Here is a 19697-nt window from a genome sequence, read left to right as displayed (position 1 = left end):
AGGGACTGAAGATGTAACAGATGCTACTAATGACGGAACCACTGAATTCCTAAGATCATGTCACACCCCAACAGAGGTGAGACGATGAAATCTTGTTGAAATGAGGCCTTCTGAACTTCAAAGGCAAATTGCTGTGCCCTCTGGGAAATGTGGGTGCGAAGACCAGGTGTAAACCCGTGCACATCTAGATGATATGGGACTAATGTGCGGTTCAATTTATTAGTCAATTGGGGAGAGATGGCGTCTTCAGAACTACCCATATTGAAAAGGACTACAAACTGTCGGCCCTGGGCAGAGCCATAAGCTCGGATGAGGCTCTTCTGAGCAGCATCGCTCTCACCCTCCTGCTTCGCATCATCAAATACCACGGATGGCATAGGATGCATGGAAGGTAAAAGTTGAACTGCATTCGAGGTAGTAGGCGGGGCTGGAGGAGCTGGGGAGGCTGTGGCAACTCTGACAGAAGGAGCTTTGGCGGCTTGTGCCGCTTGCCATTTGTGGCAATCCTTCTTACCATGCCCTATAATATGACAGAAAAAACATCTATTTTCTGACTGGTACTTCCTTTGCTCCTCTGGAGGAAGATAACTTCTAGTAATGCCTGCTTTAGCCTTTTGATCAGGGGTTTTCTTAGGTTCTTTATCTTTCTTACCCCCTGAACTGGAGCTATTACTGCTGTCCTTCTTAGCATCTTTAGAAGACGCGTTACCTTTCCCTATCTGTGCAGCTGATTGCTGCTACTAGGGTTTGGTATTGGACTGAGAGGACTGCTTGGGCTTGCTCTTGTTAAGCTTCATTTCTTCATTCTGAGCGAGAGTCAGAGCCCGGTTATATGTACTTGGTTCAAAGTTACGAACTGTGAACCGAATGTTAGAGTCCAATCCATGAATGAATTGCTCCATCTTAGCCTGCTCAGATAATGATTGGGAGAAAACAGAATTAGGGTTAGGTCATGTGGGAGACATACACAGAGAAGCAAGAGAGAGAGAGAGAGAGAGTTGTGGGGATAAGTCAACTCATGAGGCATGAGTGTGTGACTCCCCTATCACACATGTATATTGCACTAGTACACATAGTGCACTTAGTACATTAAAAGTACTAAGTGTACTATATACTATAACTTATGGGCTTGTACACACTATAAGGGTGGGCATAACGCCTTTACCCCAACAACCTCCCACTTAAAGGCAAAGTGCCCTTAAATGAAGGAAAAGAAAAAATCAGCATGTACATGATAATATACAAGACCATATCAAGGCTGAAAATGGCCTCATCCAATGCCCATCAAGTGTCTGCAATGAGCAAACCGCTCCGGAGGCAAACTCTTCGTCAACAGATCAGCCGGGTTGTCATCCGTATGAATCTTAACAAGCTGAATTTGCTTGTTCTCTATCACCTCTCTGATGAAGTGATACTTCACATCCACATGCTTCGTCTTTGCATGAAAGACAGGGTTCTTTGCCAACTGAATGGCACTCTGACTGTCACAATGCAACAATGGAATATCCCCTGTATAGCCCAAATCAACCACTAACCGAGATAGCCATAATGCCTCCTTGCAAGCCTCTATGGCTGCAATATACTCGGCCTCTGTAGTAGATAAGGCAGTGCACTTCTGCATCCTGGATATCCATGACACAGCACCTCCTGTGAATGTAAATACATAACCGGTAGTAGACTTCCGGTTATCTGGATGACCGGCATAATCCGAATCCGTGTAACCATGCACTAATGCATCCTGTTTGCCAAAACAAATGCACAAATCCTATGTGCCCTTCAGGTATCTCATGACACCTTTCACTGCTTCCCAATGCTTCTTGCCAGGGTTGGCCATGTATCTAGAAACCACTCCCACTGCAAATGCAATGTCCGGCCTAGTAGCAACCATGGCATACATGAGACTGCCACAAGCTGAAGCATACGGAATTTTGGCCATATCAGCCCTGTCTCTATCTGACTGTGGGCTGTCCATAGCACTGAGTTTCACATATGGAGGCAAAGGAGTACTAGTCTTCTTCCTTCCGTCCATATTGAACCTCTGCAAGACTTTGCCAATGTATTCCTTCTGAGACAAATACAACACATGCTGATTTCTGTCCCGAAGTATCCGCATACCCAAGATGTGATTTGCATCACCCAAATCCTTCATATCAAAGGTTTGATGCAGCCTCTGTTTCAAGGTATCCATCTCCTTACGAGATTTCCCGGCAATCAACATATCATCAACATACAAGATGAGGATCAATAGACTGCCATCCAAAGCTTTCTTGGTGTATAAGCAGTGATCTATGTCACTTCTCCTGAATTTCTGAGATTTCATGAATGTATCAAATTTGTGATACCATTCCCTTGGTGCCTGTTTGAGCCGATAAAGACTCTTTTTCAGCTTGGATACAAGCTTCTCCTTTCCACTCACTGCATAACCCTCTGGCTGCTGCATATATATCTCCTCATGGAGATCACCGTGAAGAAAAGCAGTCTTCACATCCATCTGAATCAAGTCCAGATCATCATGAGCAACCAAAGCCAATACAGCTCTAAGTGTGGTCATTTTGACCACTGGAGAGAAGATCTCATCAAAGTCCACACCATATTCCTGCTTGAAGCCCTTAGCCACTAACCTGGCTTTGTATCTTGGCTTAGCATCTGAAGCAACTTTGAGCCTGTATACCCACTTGCATGGCAAAACCTTCTTGCCTGCAGGTAAATGCACCAACTTCCAAGTTCCATTTTTATGCAGAGAATCCATCTCTGACTTCATGGCACGCTCCCATAGAGCTTTGTCTGCCCTCTGTAAAGCCTCTGTATAACATGAGGGCTCCCCACAGTCAGTGAGCATCAAGTAGTCAACCCGTGGAACAAACCTGTCAGGGGCTCTGGAGGGTCTAGTGGACCTCCGTACCCAATGACCATCATTTGCAGGTTGCTGTCCAGCCTGCATATCACCCATTGGTGGCTCCTGTTCCATGCCATAAGGCTGAAAAATCATGCCCGGTATCTCCTCTAACTGTGGTATATCCATAGGGATATCTTCTGCCATCTCTGGCTGTCCATTTGGACCATTTTCAGCACCATTTAAGGGCTGGTTTTCTTGCTGTAATGGCTGATTTACAGCCCTTTGTTGTTGTCCATGATGTCCATCATCATCAAAGATGACTCTGCCAGGCTCCTGTTGCCTTGCAGGCTCCTTATACATGCATGTTTCATCAAAAATGACATCATTGCTGCGTATGATCTTTCTATTCATGGGATCCCAAAGTCTATACCCCATTTCACCTCTGTCACCATATCCTAGGAATATGCATTTGTGAGACTTGGGATCAAGTTTGGTGCGCATTTCCCTGCGTATGTGCACGTACGCAACGCAACCAAACACTCTCAAGTGCTTGTATGACGGAGGCTTCCCTGTCCATACTTCTTCTGGCACTTTCCCACCAAGCCTCGTGTTAGGTGACCTGTTTATAAGGTGAACGGCTGTCATAACAGCTTCAGCCCAAAAACCATGAGGTAATGCAGCATGTGACAACATAGAACGGACCTTCTCCTGTATGGTCCTGTTCATCCTCTCTGCTGTCCCGTTTTGTGGAGGATCATAAGGAGTAGAGAGCTCCCTCTTGATGCCTTTAGCATCACAAAAGTCCTGAAACTGTTTGGACATATACTCTCCACCATTGTCGGAACGCAAAGCCTTCAGTGTTTTGCCAGTTTGATTCTCAACAAGAGCAACAAACTTCTGAAACACTGAGAATGTATCACTCTTCAAACGAAGAGGATAGACCCATACCTTGCGTGTGGCATCATCTATAAAAGACACAAAGTATTTTGCCCCTCCCAAAGAAAGCTGAGGCATCTCACATACATCTGTATGCACAAGCTCTAACTGAGCATCTTTCTGTCCAAGAGCTTTCTTGTGGGGGCACTGTAGTTGCCTACCATATATACAATGCTCACAAAACTGAAAACTTGAAAACTTTAGAGAAGGCAAGTAACCCAAACGAGACAATTGCTCCATTCCCTTGACACTCATGTGTCCCAACCGGCTATGCCACATAGAAATTTCCGGCAGCTCGGTTGCATTTACATTAGCATGGTGACAAACACCTGCATGCATAAAGTAAAGAGTGTCCACCTTAGAGCCTCTGGCAACAACCAGTGAGCCCTTACTAATCTTCCACTTTCCACTACCAAATGTGGTAACATAATCAGCATCATCAAGCTGTCTAGTAGAAAGCAGATTCTTCTTGATCTCAGGCACATGCCTGACATCATGGAGCATAAGCTGTGAGCCATCTGAAAATACAAGCCTCACATCACCTCTGCCAAGAATCTTGCATGCATGGTTATCACCCAAATAAACCACTCCTTCATTGCCAGCAGTATACCTGACAAACAAGTCTCTGCAACCTGTGACATGAAAGGAGGCACCTGAATCAATGATCCATGAGTGCATACCATGACCACCTGTAAGAAGTGAATGGGCATCAAGTGAAGACGTAAATAGGACCTCATCCTCACTGCCACCTGCATGTGACACATTGATTTCTTCAATCTTGACTCCACTTTTGCCCTTTGGCTTTACATCTTTGGCTTCATCTTTCTCTTTGTCTTTGCCTTTTCCCTTTTCCTTTTGATCATTTTTCCATTTGTAGCATTGCTTTTTAATGTGTCCCTTCTTGCCACAATAATGGCATTCCAAATCCTTTTTGGAGCGAGACTTGCTCCTTCCCCTTTCTTGGCTTTTCCCCCTTTGCTGGGATCTCCCACGTGCATTCATTGCATTGGACTTTCCAACAGAGTTGTTTTTCCTGTTCATCTCTTCTTGAAGAAGAGCACCCTCAACATCTGCATATGACAGCATAGCATGCGAATTGCTAGTGGCTGTCCTGAATGTGTCCCAACTCTCTGGCAAAGTGCATAACAAAAAGGTGGCTTTGAACTCATCGTCCATTGCCAACTTTTGATTAATGACCTGGCTGACAATACCATTAAACTCATTGAGATGGGCTGTCATAGAAGCCCTTTCCTTCATCTGAAGACCTATGAGTTTCTTCAACCAATACACTTTGCTTGAGGCACTTTGCTGGGCATACAAGTCCTGCAATCTCTGCCACATTCCCCAAGCTGTCTTCTCTTCACGAATGCTGAAAAGTAATGAGTCTGACACAGACAACATGATAGTAGATCTTGCCAGCTCATCCATATCTTCCCACTCTTCAGCAGTAAGAGAAGCGGGCATTACACCCCTTTCTTTGATAGGCTTGTGCTGCTTCTTCTGGAGCAACACATTGTAGCACTGGGTCTGCCAAATATCATAGTTATGCGAGCCTTCAAGCTTCTTGATGTGAAGCAATGAAGAGCTCTCACCTGTGGTTGCCATAGCAAAATGCAACCTGTCAATGCCTGACTCCCTGCAAAGTGTGCAAACACTGCACCAAAAGCACACAAAGTGCTCACAGTTTTTCTCCCAAAGTTTATCTCCCACTGCGGAAGCAAGAATGCAACTTTTCTCCCACTTTTTGTGATGAAAACACCAAAATCTGGTTGCTGCAGATTTTGGACAGCACCTTAAATGTGCTCTTTTGCCCTTCCAAAGTACTGTACAGCAGTACCAAGTGCTCACCAATGATGTACCAAACCTGTACCGGCAAGTACAGCAGCTGAAATTGAACTTTTTGGTCACTCAAAACAGTGTACAGCCATGCCAAAACATGCACAAAGCTGTGCCAAATCTGTACCAGCAGGTACAATAGCAATAAATGCTCTCCTGGCTGTCCAAATGAGTGAAAATCAGACTTTTACAGTCCCGAACACTGCATACAACAGTCCCGAACAGAAATTGGGCAAAAGCCCCTTGACTGCAAGCTGATTTTTGAGGATTCAAGGCATAAATGTCTTGCCTGCTGCTTTGCCAAGCTCAACAAGCATACAAACTTGAAAAGCCCCTTGATTTAAGATCAATTTCTGATCATACATGGTACATTGACGCACATGAAGGCATCCAGAGTGTTCACGATGCTTCCCCCTGGCCACATATACATCAAATACATGAAAGCCCCTTGATTTACAGGCACATTGAGTGCTTGTAAGGCATCAACACATTATCCACAGCATCAAATGCGATTGCCTGCATGCAAATCAACCAAATCGGCACAAAAGCCCCTTGATTTGCACTGCAATTTGCTGCAGTTTTGCCCAAATGTGCGATTTTTCACATCATACAGCATGTATGAGTGCTTAATTGCACAATTACATCAAAAGCCCCAAATTTCGACATCCAATTTCCTGCAAATTGATCCTGATTGTGACCAATTTCCTGCAAATTGATCCTGATTGTGACCAATGTCACCCAATTTTGCCAATTTTGCTCAAAATTGAGCAATTCGACACCTGTATCTGCTCAATTGTTGATTGTACTTGCTCAATTGCAAATTCCCAAAAAAAATTGAGGAAAATACCTTGTAATTTTCTGATTTTTCTCTGATTTGCAGGCGGGTTTTGTGTTGCAGGAAAAGGGGGCTTGATGATGAAGCTGTTGTAGCTGATGTACGGTTGGCTGCCTGCTATGAAGCTCTCATCTTCAGCATTACTGTGCTGCGTTGTATACCTTCTGGTCTACGAAGTCTGCCCAGTTGCCTTGCCCGTCGATTCTCCACACGTCCGCCGGAATGGTCAGCGCCACGCCGCCCACCTTCACCTCCTCTACGCCCACGTAGTAGAACGTCTCCGCAAATGGGTTCTGTACCAAGGGCGTGTACTGCGGCGGGGTTTCGAAGGCCGACTCGCCGAAGGCTAGCGAGCCAGTGATGGACGACGGGTCGAAGAAGTCCGCTAGGCAGTAGGAGAATTTGTTAGAGTAGACTGATTGGGAGGCCAGCTGAGAGGCCAGAGAGAGGGGGCCTTGGCCCAGTCCGATCACGCCTCCGGCTTTGTCGAAATTTGGTCCGGCGTACTGCCGCCCGCAGCCCAGGAGCAAGTTGGCCTGCACGCTCTTGCCGAGAGTTATGGACTCAAAGACGAGCAAGCCGCTGGTGAAGGACTGGTCGGTGTAGGAATAGGAGAATTTGCAGTGTCTGGCAGAGCCCGTCGAAGGCTTGGATCTCTGCTACAACGTGGATGGGGTTTCTAACCCTCGCTTCCCCGAGTTAGCCATACTCTTCCGAGGCAACCTGCTCTGATACTAGTTGATTGGGAGAAAACAGAATTAGGGTTAGGTCATGTGGGAGACATACACAGAGAAGCAAGAGAGAGAGAGAGAGAGAGTTGTGGAGATAAGTCAACTCATGAGGCATGAGTGTGTGACTCCCCTATCACACATGTATATTGCACTAGTACACATAGTGCACTTAGTACATTAAAAGTACTAAGTGTACTATGTACTATAACTTATGGGCTTGTACACACTATAAGGGTGGGCATAACGCCTTTACCCCAACAGATAATCCTAACTGTTGTGCTAAAGTAATAACCTTACCGGAAAACTGAAGCACTGGGGATCCGTTCTGTCTGAGTCCATAGAACTCGTCTTTCTGACCGGTCATGTATTGGGGCGGGAGAAATATGGTCTTCAGGTCATGGACGAAGATGTCCCAGTCAAAGGCTGTGACACCTGTGGCCTGGTCTGTATGAATACTAGACCAATGCTGCCACCAAGTGACTGTCTCATTAGTGAGATGGGGAGCCGCTAAGTGGACTTTGTCTTGAGGGTCTGTGATCCTAGCTAATGGAAAATGAGCATTAAACTGATGATGAATAAATTGATTAACTGATGAATGATCACACTTACCATCATACTTACTAAAGTTTGGTTGACTGCGAATGATGGTGGTTGATGCTGCTGTGCAGACTGCTGGCTGGTGACACCTAGGGTGTAAACGCAGCCTGTAGGGGACTGAACTGCAGGCGGCTGGTTCACATGCAGAAAACGCAAGTGTATATGCTGATTTGGGGCTGTAAAGGTACTGTATGGTTGACGCCAAACTACTTGAGAGAGAACTGACCTTACGAGAATAATTGCATGTATTTCTCAATAAATATTTCTCATTTATCCTTAAGGCCCTGGCTCTATAATGTTTCTTTCTCATTTACAAGGGCCTAGCTCTATATAATGTTTCTTTCTTTGTCATTTACAAGGGCCGAGCTCTATAAAGTGTTAATGGATGGGAGTCATACTAGAAATTTTGGGAACATTGTATCAAGGTGTTAGCAAGGATTAATCAAAACTTCTCTTTTATTCGACATGCCAACCTACATACTCGCCATGTGCATGGCATGAGCAGGTCTGCTGTCCTGGTTCAAACCAAACCTTTAGTGGTGCATCTACACAACTATGTCTCACAATGACCCAAACTCTCACTTATGTAGTGATAACTACACCATACAGGAACTGTTGAAGTGCATGCGTTGGAGAACCAAGGTTGGCTGAAGCAAACTCAAGCACTCCAAGAGCTAGATGAGACTAGTCTAGTGCTGAAGGCAAGGGAACTCCTAGGGCTGAGGAGGAAAGCTCTTAGCACACTGAAGACTGAATGGGAAACTAAGCCCTATGCAAGCCTATTTATACTAACTAGAGGCTGGTCAAGTTGGTTGGTCATTTATTTAATAAAGTTTATATTTATAAATGACAATAAATGTGAAATAAATACCTGAAAATATGGGAAAAATACCAGATAAATCCTAGTAAATTCCCTAAGGCTTCTGGGATGTTCTAAATGATGCACAGGCATATGAATGCATATTATGCAGGATGCAGAGTGCTTTCTAATGCAAACCGTAAGGCTTCTACTGACTCTACATGCGTGAATAATTCTCTCCAAGTGGGTTAAGGGACTTGACTGACTGACTGACCCGCTAAGACTGAGGAATGACCTACGTAGCTCGTGCCTGACTTATCCTTGACTGAGGATGTACAATGGGGTCACGGCGTACGACAATTATCATCCTACTGGGTTCTAATAATGTACAACTGTTGCACTGCTGATGATGAGCCATCTTGTCACCATGCACTGAGTGCAGAGTGTATGTGACAAATTACAGCAAAGAAAAGCACTGTTTTGCTGAATTTCAGCCATTGGGATTGTGTAGGAGAGTGAATATGGTTGGAATCACTTTTGGGAGCTTGGAAAGTACTCTTACAAGCTTGGATATGGAGTAGGGGAGGAGAAAGTGTAGAAAATACAGCCATAAAGCCTCATAAAGTGGGCGCTAGCTTCTAGAGAGAGGAGAAGACAGAGATGATGAGATGTCCACCCTAGGTGTTAGGCAAAGAGGGAAAGTTAGATGGGGTTCAAGCAGGACTGATACATGGCTGGTTGCTCTCTTTGAACAAAGGAGATAAGGTTTGGGCGGTGGACATTGTGCTTTGTCCACCTCGGGACATCAGTGTGTGAGGACACAGGACTGCTCATAATTTATAAGTAGTGAGTTTTGGTAGCCCAAAACTTAATAAAGTATGTACACACTCACTTATAAATTAATGCTAGTTCCTAAGGCTAGGTTTTGACCAATACTTACCATGTGTCACATGCCACATGACCATGTCAGCAAAGAGTTCCACATGGTTCACGGGCGGGCGTCCCCTTTCTTGGAACTACACATTGGTCAAGCAAGCACGAAAACAACATGCAAATTCAAGCACGTAAAGATGCTATGTAGTGCAACATTGGTATGGACATCCCCGTTTATGAGACTATACCAAAAATAGACATGTTCCATGCAAGTACACGAGGTACCAGACCCAATGGAACACCAATCTTTCAGGCATTTCCGGGCATGTACACATGCACGCGTCTCAATGGAAAGCCAAATCCACAGCATCACATGACTGGCATCAATCCAATGCATATGCAATTACCATGGATGCCAGTCCAATGTATATACATAATGAGAAAGCGTGGGTGGACTAGTTGGGTGGCCTAATGGTGACATATCTTATAAATTGAATTGTAAGATCCCTCCCAGATCTCCGTAACACAAGCCGTAAGATTACTACTTAAAAGAAGGGGTGCAGGCTAGCTCACCTCCCAACCGTACATGTGCGACTGCAAACCACCCCCTGAGCTAGAGGCTAAGACTCACTCCCATCAACAAAGTCCATGGCGGAAGTAGTTAGTGTAGGCTCAGACCCATTGTCAACAACTACCAACTATAATAATAATAAATCTATAAGTCACTTTATGTACTGGTTACTATTGCTTTAAATAACCATCCAGTCATAAAGAGCCTGTTGCCATATATATAGGCAGTGATGTGTGTGAACACACTTAGGACCGCCGGGGCACTTTTTCCCTCTTTAGGAGGTTTTTCCCCCCTGCTTGTATATACGCCCATCCTTCTAGGGCTAACTTATGTTTGTACATTGACACAATCTAATACACTTTGTGTTGTGTGCATTCTTGCTTCTTCTTCTCCAAGCTTTGTGTGCTTTCCTGCAACCCTAATTCCAACAATTGGTATCAGAGCAGGCATCGGCTCCCAGGGCTACGCCGCCAGCACCCTCCGACTCACGTTCTCCGATTGAGGTGAGTTTTCACGACAGCTTCCAGGTCCCTATACTCTGCAAATAAGCCCGTAGGGCTACGCGTTCTCAGAATTCGCATCTGAGGTCGTTTCGGGCTCCGTTTTTGCATTTCACGTTCTACACAGGTGTTTTCATCATTTTCTGCATAAATTTCGACAGTGCAGTTTTCTGCAAAACAGGCATACGTATTCTATTGTGGACCGTGCTACATAGCACGAGTTGTTTTTTGTTCAGTCTTTGCTTCATTACAGGCAGCTTTTGGTTGCCTCATTTATGTATGCATTACGAGGCCGGACATTCAGTTTGCAGTCTCACAGGTGAGCAGGTTTATGCATAGCCCAGGGTCTCAGCATTGGAAGGCAGTTAAACGCATCTTTCGCTACTTGAGTGGCACCATACATCTTGGGTTGTTTTATCCCAAGGGGGGATCGTTGCCGCCAGATTTACATGCTTGGGCAGCTTTTGCATCAGTTTCAGTCAGTGGCCATGGCTGATAACAGCAATGATGTATTTCGCATGTTGTCTGCTGAAGACAAACTGGATGGAGACAGCAACTACCCACTTTGGGCATACATGATGCAGCATGTTTTGGTTGCAAAAGGAGTGTGGAACATTGTGCAGGGTACGGATGTACGTCCAGGTTCTGTGGATGTAGGATTTGTTGAGGATGTTGCAGGTTCTAGCAGCTCTACTGTTGCTGCTGTTTTACCCACTGCTGAACAAGCTCGTTGGGATGGTAAAGATGCGCAGGCTCATGCCTTGATTGCACTTTCTGTCAAACGTAACATCACCCCACATATTCGTTCAGCTAAAACAGCAAAACAGGCTTGGGATATTCTAGCTGGTTTGTATGCAGGTCGTAACGAGGCAAAAATCGCTTACCTGCGTAAAGAGCTAGAATTGAAGATTATGCAAGAAGATGATGACATGAATGTTTTTCTTGCTGAGATTAAAGATCTCAAAGAACAGTTGATTTCTGCAGGTGAGATTATTCCTGATCATTCTCTTGTGCAGACTGTTCTTGATGCTTTACCTGAGACATATTTGACTTTTGCTTCCACGTGGAGACTTCTTAATGAGGACAGACCTGATGCTGTCAAGTATGATACTTTAGTCAACAAGCTCTTGCAAGAAGCGCAGTCCAGGCAAAACAGGGCCAGGCAGCGTGCAGTTGATCAAGCATTTATTGCTGCCCAGCAGCAGAGAAGAAGTGGCAAGGCAGTCCCTTCCACTGTTTCTTCTCCTATTAGTAGGTCTGCAACTTCTTCTCCTTCCACAGGTAGCAACAATAAGTCTGAGAAGGCTCTTGATAAAGGCAAGAAAAAGACCAGGTGCAACTATTGTAAGGCAAATGATCATGTCATTAAGAATTGCCCTAAGCTAAAGGCTAAAGAGGCAAAGAAGAAAGAGTCAAATGCAGCCACAATAGCGGATGCTTCTACAAATGCAGATTCTGCAAATGTTGTGCAGGATACAGAATGGGGGTTTAGCGTGTATTGCCAGTATGACCCATCTGTACATGATGCATGTTTGGTAGTTTCTGTTGACTCTCATGTATGGTATTTTGACAGTGGTGCTACAAAGCACATTACCTCGCATCGTGATATGTTCACTTCTCTTGAGGCTGTCCCTAATGGGAATACTGTCACATGTGCCAATAATGCTTCTTACCCAGTGAAGGGTATTGGTAAAATTATGCTTACTGCTGCAAATGGCAGCGCTTTCACACTTTCAGATGCTTTGTATGTGCCAGGGATAAAGAAGAATCTATTGTCTGTCTCTGCGCTTGCTAAACTTGGATTTGTAATCAAATTTGTGGATGACAGATGTACTGTTCATGATTTGACTTCTGGTGATACGATTATTGTATCTGGCACCTTGTTTCGTGGGCTGTATAGGCTCAATTCTTATGACAAGTGTGTGGAAGATTCAGCAAATGCAGTTTCTGATGAAAAGGCAGTTTCAGATGCAAAACTATGGCATGCTCGTTTTGGTCATCTGAACTTTGCTAGTTTGCTGCGTTTGCAGAAATTTGATATGGTTGCTTCATTGCCCCCTCTTGAGGCACCATTGAAACATGTTTGTGAAGGCTGTATTTTGGGCAAAATGCAGCGTTCTGCGTTTCCAAAGGATGGTTCTGTGCGGGCCACTCGCAAATTGCAGCTTGTACATAGTGATGTATGTGGGCCTATGCAAACTCCGTCATTTGGTAAACACTTGTACTTCGTGACTTTCATTGATGATTACTCAAGGCATGCATGGGTATATCCACTGAAGGCAAAGTCCGAAGTGTTTTTGTGCTTCAAACAGTTTTTTCTTATGGTTGAAAATGTATCCAATTGTACTGTGGGCACCCTCCGTACTGATCGAGGGGGGGAGTACATGTCTAAAGAGTTTGATGCATTTCTGGCTAGTCGTGGGATAAAACACCAATGTACAGTGCCGTATACCCCTCAGCAAAATGGTGTTGCTGAGAGGAAGAACAGGTCACTTATGGAGATGGCACGATGTATGGTTAAGAGCCAAGCTTTGCCACATGCGTTTTGGCTTGAGGCTGTCATGTGTGCTGCATATGTACTCAACAGGTGTCCCACTAAGGCCTTACAGTCTATTACTCCATACGAAGCTTGGCATGGCAGGAAGCCTTCTATTGGTCACTTGCGTGTCTTTGGTTGCTTGGCCTATGCTTTAGTGCCTATGCAACAACGCAGAAAATTGGATGATAAGGCTGTCAAATGCATTTTTGTTGGTTACAGTGCTGAGAGCAAGGGTTACAGATTGTATCATCCGCAGTCAAAGCGTATCTTGATTAGTCGAGATGTTGTTTTTGTGGAAGATGCTGTGCAGCCCTTGTTATCATGTACCAAAGAGACAGGTGTAAGCTCACGGGATGTATTTGATACGTTGTTGCCTCTCTTTACAGGTGGGAATTCAAATGTAAGTCCTAATGAGGCAAATATTCAGCCTAGGCAGATTTCAAACGACATCATAGATCAGCCTATTTCTGATGCAGATTTACAGGATGTAATTCATGAGAATAGGGCTGAAAATGAGCAGGCTAGAGGTATGCCTAAATGGCTGGTGCAAACCTTGCGTGATAGTAAGATTGATGCACCTATGACTAGTCGTACTCGTTCAGGTTTTCAGCATGCCTCTTATGCATCAGATTGTTATGCTTTGGCTGTGTCTAGTATGTGTGAAGAGGAAGAACCTCTTTCATTTGATGAGGCACAAAATTCAGAAAATTGGTTGGCTGCAATGCAAAGTGAATATGATGCTATAATGAAGAATGGTACATGGTCTTTGTGTGATTTGCCTCTTGGTAAAAAGGCCATTGGATGTAAGTGGGTTTTTAAATTGAAACGAAAGCCAGATGGTAGTGTTGATCGCTATAAGGCTAGACTTGTTGCAAAGGGTTATGCTCAAGAAAAGGGCATTGATTTTGATGAGACCTTTGCTCCCACTTGTCGTATGACTACCATTCGTAGCATTTGTGCATTGGCAGCTCATAATGGTTGGAATGTACATCAGTTGGACATAAAGACTGCGTTCTTGAATGGAGATTTGCATGAGGAGGTGTATGTATCGCAGCCTCGTGGTTTTGTTCAAAGAGGGCAGGAAAACAAAGTGTGCAGGTTGAAAAAGGCTTTATATGGTTTAAAGCAAGCTCCACGAGCTTGGTATGAAAAGATACATGCATATTTGACTGCACATGGGTTTCAAAATAGTCCAACAGAAAGCACTTTGTATGTTAAACGTGTGGATGGTGTACATCTAATCATTGCTCTCTATGTCGATGACATGCTGTTCACAGGACCAAATGAAAGTCATATTGCTGATTTTAAGGCTGATTTGAATGCCTCTTTTGAGATGTCAGATTTGGGGCATTTGCATCATTATTTGGGGATACAATTTAAGCAGTGTGATGGAGGTATTGCTTTGTGTCAGACAAAGTATATTGAGACATTGTTGCGGAGATTTGGCCTTGAAGACTGCAAGCCTATTGCTACTCCAATGGAGACAGGTTTGAAGTTGAGTCTTCATGATGCTGGAGATCACTTTGATGTCACACTCTATCAGACAGCTGTTGGTTGCCTCATTTATGTATGCATTACGAGGCCGGACATTCAGTTTGCAGTCTCACAGGTGAGCAGGTTTATGCATAGCCCAGGGTCTCAGCATTGGAAGGCAGTTAAACGCATCTTTCGCTACTTGAGTGGCACCATACATCTTGGGTTGTTTTATCCCAAGGGGGGATCGTTGCCGCCAGATTTACATGCTTTTTCGGACTCAGATTGGGCTGGTTGCTATGACACAAGAGTGTCCACAAGTGGTTTTTGTTTCATGCTCGGTAGCTCATGCATATCTTGGTTGAGCAAGAAGCAACCTACTGTGGCCACTTCTAGTTGTGAAGCTGAGTACAGGGCAGCTTTCACAGCTACGGTTGAGTGTGTGTGGCTCAGACGGCTTATGGTTGACTTGGGTGTTGGACAGGAGTCTGCCACCTCTATCTTCACTGACAGTCAGAGCGCATTGGCAGTTGCGAGAAACCCAGTTTTTCATGCTCGCACAAAGCACATTGAGGTGCATTATCACTATGTCAGGGAGAGACTCTCAGCAGGAGAGATCAGCTTGGCCTATGTGCCAACACAGGACAACCTCGCCGATCTTTTCACAAAGGCGCTTCCTCGTGAGAAGTTCGAAGCTTTCCGCAAAGCTTTGGGCTTGCTCCCCTTTGTGGATTGATCTACTTCGGGCATGGCACTCCCCTATACATGAGTGCCAGCTCTCGTTCACACCATCACTCCCAGGGGGGATTTGTTGCCATATATATAGGCAGTGATGTGTGTGAACACACTTAGGACCGCCGGGGCACTTTTTCCCTCTTTAGGAGGTTTTTTCCCCCTGCTTGTATATACGCCCATCCTTCTAGGGCTAACTTATCTTTGTACATTGACACAATCTAATACACTTTGTGTTGTGTGCATTCTTGCTTCTTCTTCTTCAAGCTTTGTGTGCTTTCCTGCAACCCTAATTCCAACAGAGCCAATAATAACGAGGGATTTACTAATAATCCACCTTAGCCATCTATATTAGCCTGTTTCCCAATCTTAGGGCTCCCTTAACCTTGTTGGATTAGGCCTAATTCCAAGGATTAATCATATTTTAGTATAATTAACACTTGGATTTGTGATTTTTAGAAATTGACTGGATAGGCATGATGATCTAAGTATGGTTAAAGATCTTATAAGATTAGATTCTCCCATTTTATATAAATTATTTAATTTATTGTAACCTTTCATTATACTAAAATATAATTAGAAATTATTAGCGTTAGGTAATAGCTAGGTAGTCGGTTACTTGCTTACCTTGGATTTGGGCAAAGCTCTCCCATAGTGGCTGTAAATCACTCTGGTAATTGGTTGCTTCAGGTTCCCCTTGTAGTAATGGTCCTTGCAAGTAACAGCATGGTGTTGAAAGTGGTCTTCCAAACACAAGGGTCAATGCGGTATGAACCAAATGAAGTCGAAATACATTGGAACCACCTACTGTACTGGTGCTAACATAGCAGCCATCTCACGGATCTAGTTTGTGACATTTTCATCGTCCATTTTCTTGTTGAACTTGGGAGGCTTTAGAAGTTTCAACAATTGAGTTCATTACTCACGAGGCATGGAGGAGGAACTCGACGATTTGGTAGTCCTACGACATCATGCTGGTAAAGGAGAGCGGTGACTATTCAGAGAGCCCAATGGAGAGGGACTCCATTAGGAGACCAAAAAAAGACAAACGATGTCTTTCTTGCTGACTATAAGAATTTTCCAAGTGACGGCTGTTGGATTGGGAGCAACGCTTCTCCAACCACACAAGGAGCGGCACAATAAGAGCTGGTTGTTCCATGTTAGGCTTGGAGTTCTTGCCTTGTTACGAATGATGAGCTTGACTTGATGCCATGTATGCAGTGGCCTAAGACCGGCATGCCATGTCCATCGAGGCGTACGTGTCGAGGTGTAGGGATAGGGCTGCAAGCGCTCCACCATGCGGGCCATCATAACTGTGAGATGGTTTGTATCCATGATGATAGCTATGGACTAGTGATAAGTGAGAGAACCCAAATAAATGTTTTCCCCAAACGTGATCTTGTGCACTAATGGAATGTAGAGGATCTACCCTATCCAAGTAGTCAATGCACATTGGTTCCAGAAAAGGAAAAATTTGCAAGTTCCCTATGCTAGTACTAAGCTTAAAAGCTAAAGTCGCAACAGTACCCAAACTATTTATGGTATACCTTGTTTGTACTTTAGAACCACCTTCATGCTGTAAGAGGCCTCCCAGCCTATCCAACCAAGATCTCCTAAACATAGTCCAACACAAGATTAGAGGAAACCAAATAAAAGGGGTGGAGGCAAGCTCACCACCCAACCGTAAGATCAATACTTCGATCCAACCTCGAGCCAAGGGCTAACTAAGGTTCTACTCCATAGATACATGCCTGTCAGCACTGGCGTCCCATACCAACAGTGCTTGCCCACAGGGAACCACGGCAAGACTATTTGTGATTCGCCATGTCCACGGCAAGTGAAACTCTAGTCCATGCACAGTCCCATCAGAAGTGCACTAGACAACTAACTACACAATAATAACCCAACACATCACTTATATAGTGATAACTATCGTTATAAATAGCTAACTTGCTATGGATAGCCAGTAGCCGAGTTTTAATAATTCTGAACCTTAGCCCATCTGCATGCTATCTCCTAATCTGAGGGTCCCCTAATCCTACAGGATTAGGCTTGCTAACCTGAGGATTAGTTTCAGGTACATAACACATGCAAATCTAGTTGAAGCAAGGTTAGGCTCTGATACCAAATGTGGTACACTTATGTCCAATGTGCAAGAGAAGATAGACAACGGAATAGAGAGACATGCACAACACACTACTACCTATACTATTGTATTATTTATGTTCAAGAAAATGTGGTACAATACTCTCCGAGTACAAAATGATGCTGAAAATGTTGATATGGGATCTCACAGTGCTGTAGATCAAGGCTTAATCAGGCCTTGACCAAATAAACGCTTTGTAAAAGGCTCAATCGCTTATCAGAGAAGAGATGGCATGGCTGAATATCGGAGGCATGTATACATATAGGGGTCCTCATGCCCAGTCGGCCAGTGCTACTGCTATCGACCTGTAGAGGACAGCCCACAACTTGCATAGTTGCAGTCGGTTTCACATGTGTGGCTGCCCGACCTGCCAAACATGTGGGTGTTGTTGTCTAGGTCTACTCGCTTACCCATAGGTTGCCAACTGCCCCAGATGCTGCCTAACTGACTGTGGCTGCTGCCACATGTGCTTGGAATACATGGAGCTGCGTCACAATGTGTCACGTGCATCCCGCACTTGGATGCCACGTAGACATGTCTGAACAAGAAGGTGCAGGACCTGGGGTGGAAAATTGGTCCCATGTGAGCCCAGTCTGGGATGAGTCAGCCAGGGTTCCACTCCATTCGTCCGAGGTCAGGTGTGCATTGTCCTACACATGTGTCCAAGGTCAGGTGTGCATTGTCCTGCACATGAAATAGGGCCAGTCCGCGCTGTGAGTCTCCCTCTAGAATGATATCAGTTGCTCTGTGTGTTTGGTATGTGACCAGATGCCAGATAGCTGTGTAGGTTGCAGGTAAAAGGGGGCATCCATTAGGGCTACCCCAGAAAGGGGTATTATACCCCATGTTTGGGCAAGGGGTAGGCCTCAGCTACCCCAAGGGGCCCATGGCCCTTGCCCACCAGGCAGGCTGTCGGCCAGCCCAAGAGGGCTTGGTGTTACGAGTCACGACCCTGTGTTTTTCTCTGGACAATATGCAGGTGGGCACAGGGACACGGTGGATAGTGTGAATGGCATTAGTTTGGAGTTGATAAGGAAACCCATGTGTGGACAACCCCAAGTGTGAAGGGGACAAAGAGAATTAAAGTTTAAAGGTTTTATAACCTTTGGTACAAAGAGATTTTAATTATAAGGTTTTATAACCTTTGATGATTTAAAAAGCTAATTTGGAGGATGCGCCTTTTGCTATTGCTTTTGTTTTTTTTAAGGAGAAAAGGGGGGTGGTGGGCTGTTTTTCATGCGCCTCCCTATTGGTGAAAAGGGGAGAGGGTTGAAGAGTTGGGCTGCAGCACCAGCACGTTTCTCTCTGTGGTTGGTGAAACAGGTGGGCTGGACAGCATGGGTCTTTTTCTCTTTCTCTGGTGAAAAGAGGGCAGGTCTACACTTGGTCGGGCAGCTACAGCACATACGCTTTCTCTCTCTCCTTGGAAAGGTTGGCGGGTTGGGCTGCAGGAAACATAGGGCTGTCCATGCCTTTGGGGAGGAGGTCGGGCTGCAGCACGTGTTTTCCCTTTTTGGCTACTAGGGGGCTGGCTGCAGGTGACGCATAGCTGCGTAGGAGGCGGATGACTGGACTGCGCTTGTTCTCTCTCTCTCTCTTGGAAGTTTGCTGTGAGACAAGAGCACTGGAAGTATCGGGATGTGTGCTGCTCATAGGGTGAGAGACTATGGGTAGTTGTGGCAACCCTGATCAAGGAGGAAAGCTTCTGAATGCAGGACTCATGTGAGGGAGTCTTTCGATGTATGGCTGGATTTATTTGTGGATGCCGAGTAGACAAGAAGCCTTGGCAGGGTCTTTGCAGGCTTTGCGAGTTCTACTGTGACGGCTGAGTTTTCCAGCCTTATTGTAATCAAAGTTCTCTTATAATCAATTAAAGAAATACCGCAAGGGGCGCCACTCCGTTTTGGGGCCAATCGGTGTCCGTGTACTATTTGCAGGAGCACTCTAGCTTCCCCTGTTTGTTTTCCTTTTCTAGGTCCTCAAAGGTGTTTTGTGTGCGAGTGTTTGTTTCACCGCCCGTCAAGTTTCTGAAGGCTGGTTTTCATGGTTCCATTGTCGGGATATCGTCTACTTTCTCAAGGATGCGAGCCGTGGTTGTCACATCAAAAGCTTCAACATGTGGAAAGTGTGAAGGAAGTATAGGAGAGTGTAGGATTGTATGTCTTTGTCGATATGAGGTGAAGAGCAAAAGCTAAAGATGAAGCTCAGGAGAAAAGACACCAAGGACAGGAAGTAGTCACCCACGAACAAGAAAGCAGTTGAAGTGCTATGGTGCAAGAGATGGGTTGAAGGC

The 19697-nt window shown here is 44.9% G+C and overlaps 1 protein-coding gene across 5 annotated transcripts in view; it reads left to right on the top strand.

Moving 5' to 3' along the window:
• LOC147640539 (protein S-acyltransferase 24-like) overlaps nt 1-19697 on the top strand; it is a 104592-nt gene that overhangs the window by 13661 nt on the left and 71234 nt on the right. The gene's annotated exons all lie outside the window — the stretch shown is intronic.

This window comes from Cibotium barometz, chromosome 2 (genome assembly GCF_041138505.1).
Source record: "Cibotium barometz isolate CiBa-2024 chromosome 2, ASM4113850v1, whole genome shotgun sequence".
Taxonomy (NCBI): Eukaryota; Viridiplantae; Streptophyta; class Polypodiopsida; order Cyatheales; family Cibotiaceae; genus Cibotium; species Cibotium barometz.
Note: the sequence above shows the minus strand (reverse complement) of the source record. Positions and strands in the feature narration are given on the sequence as shown.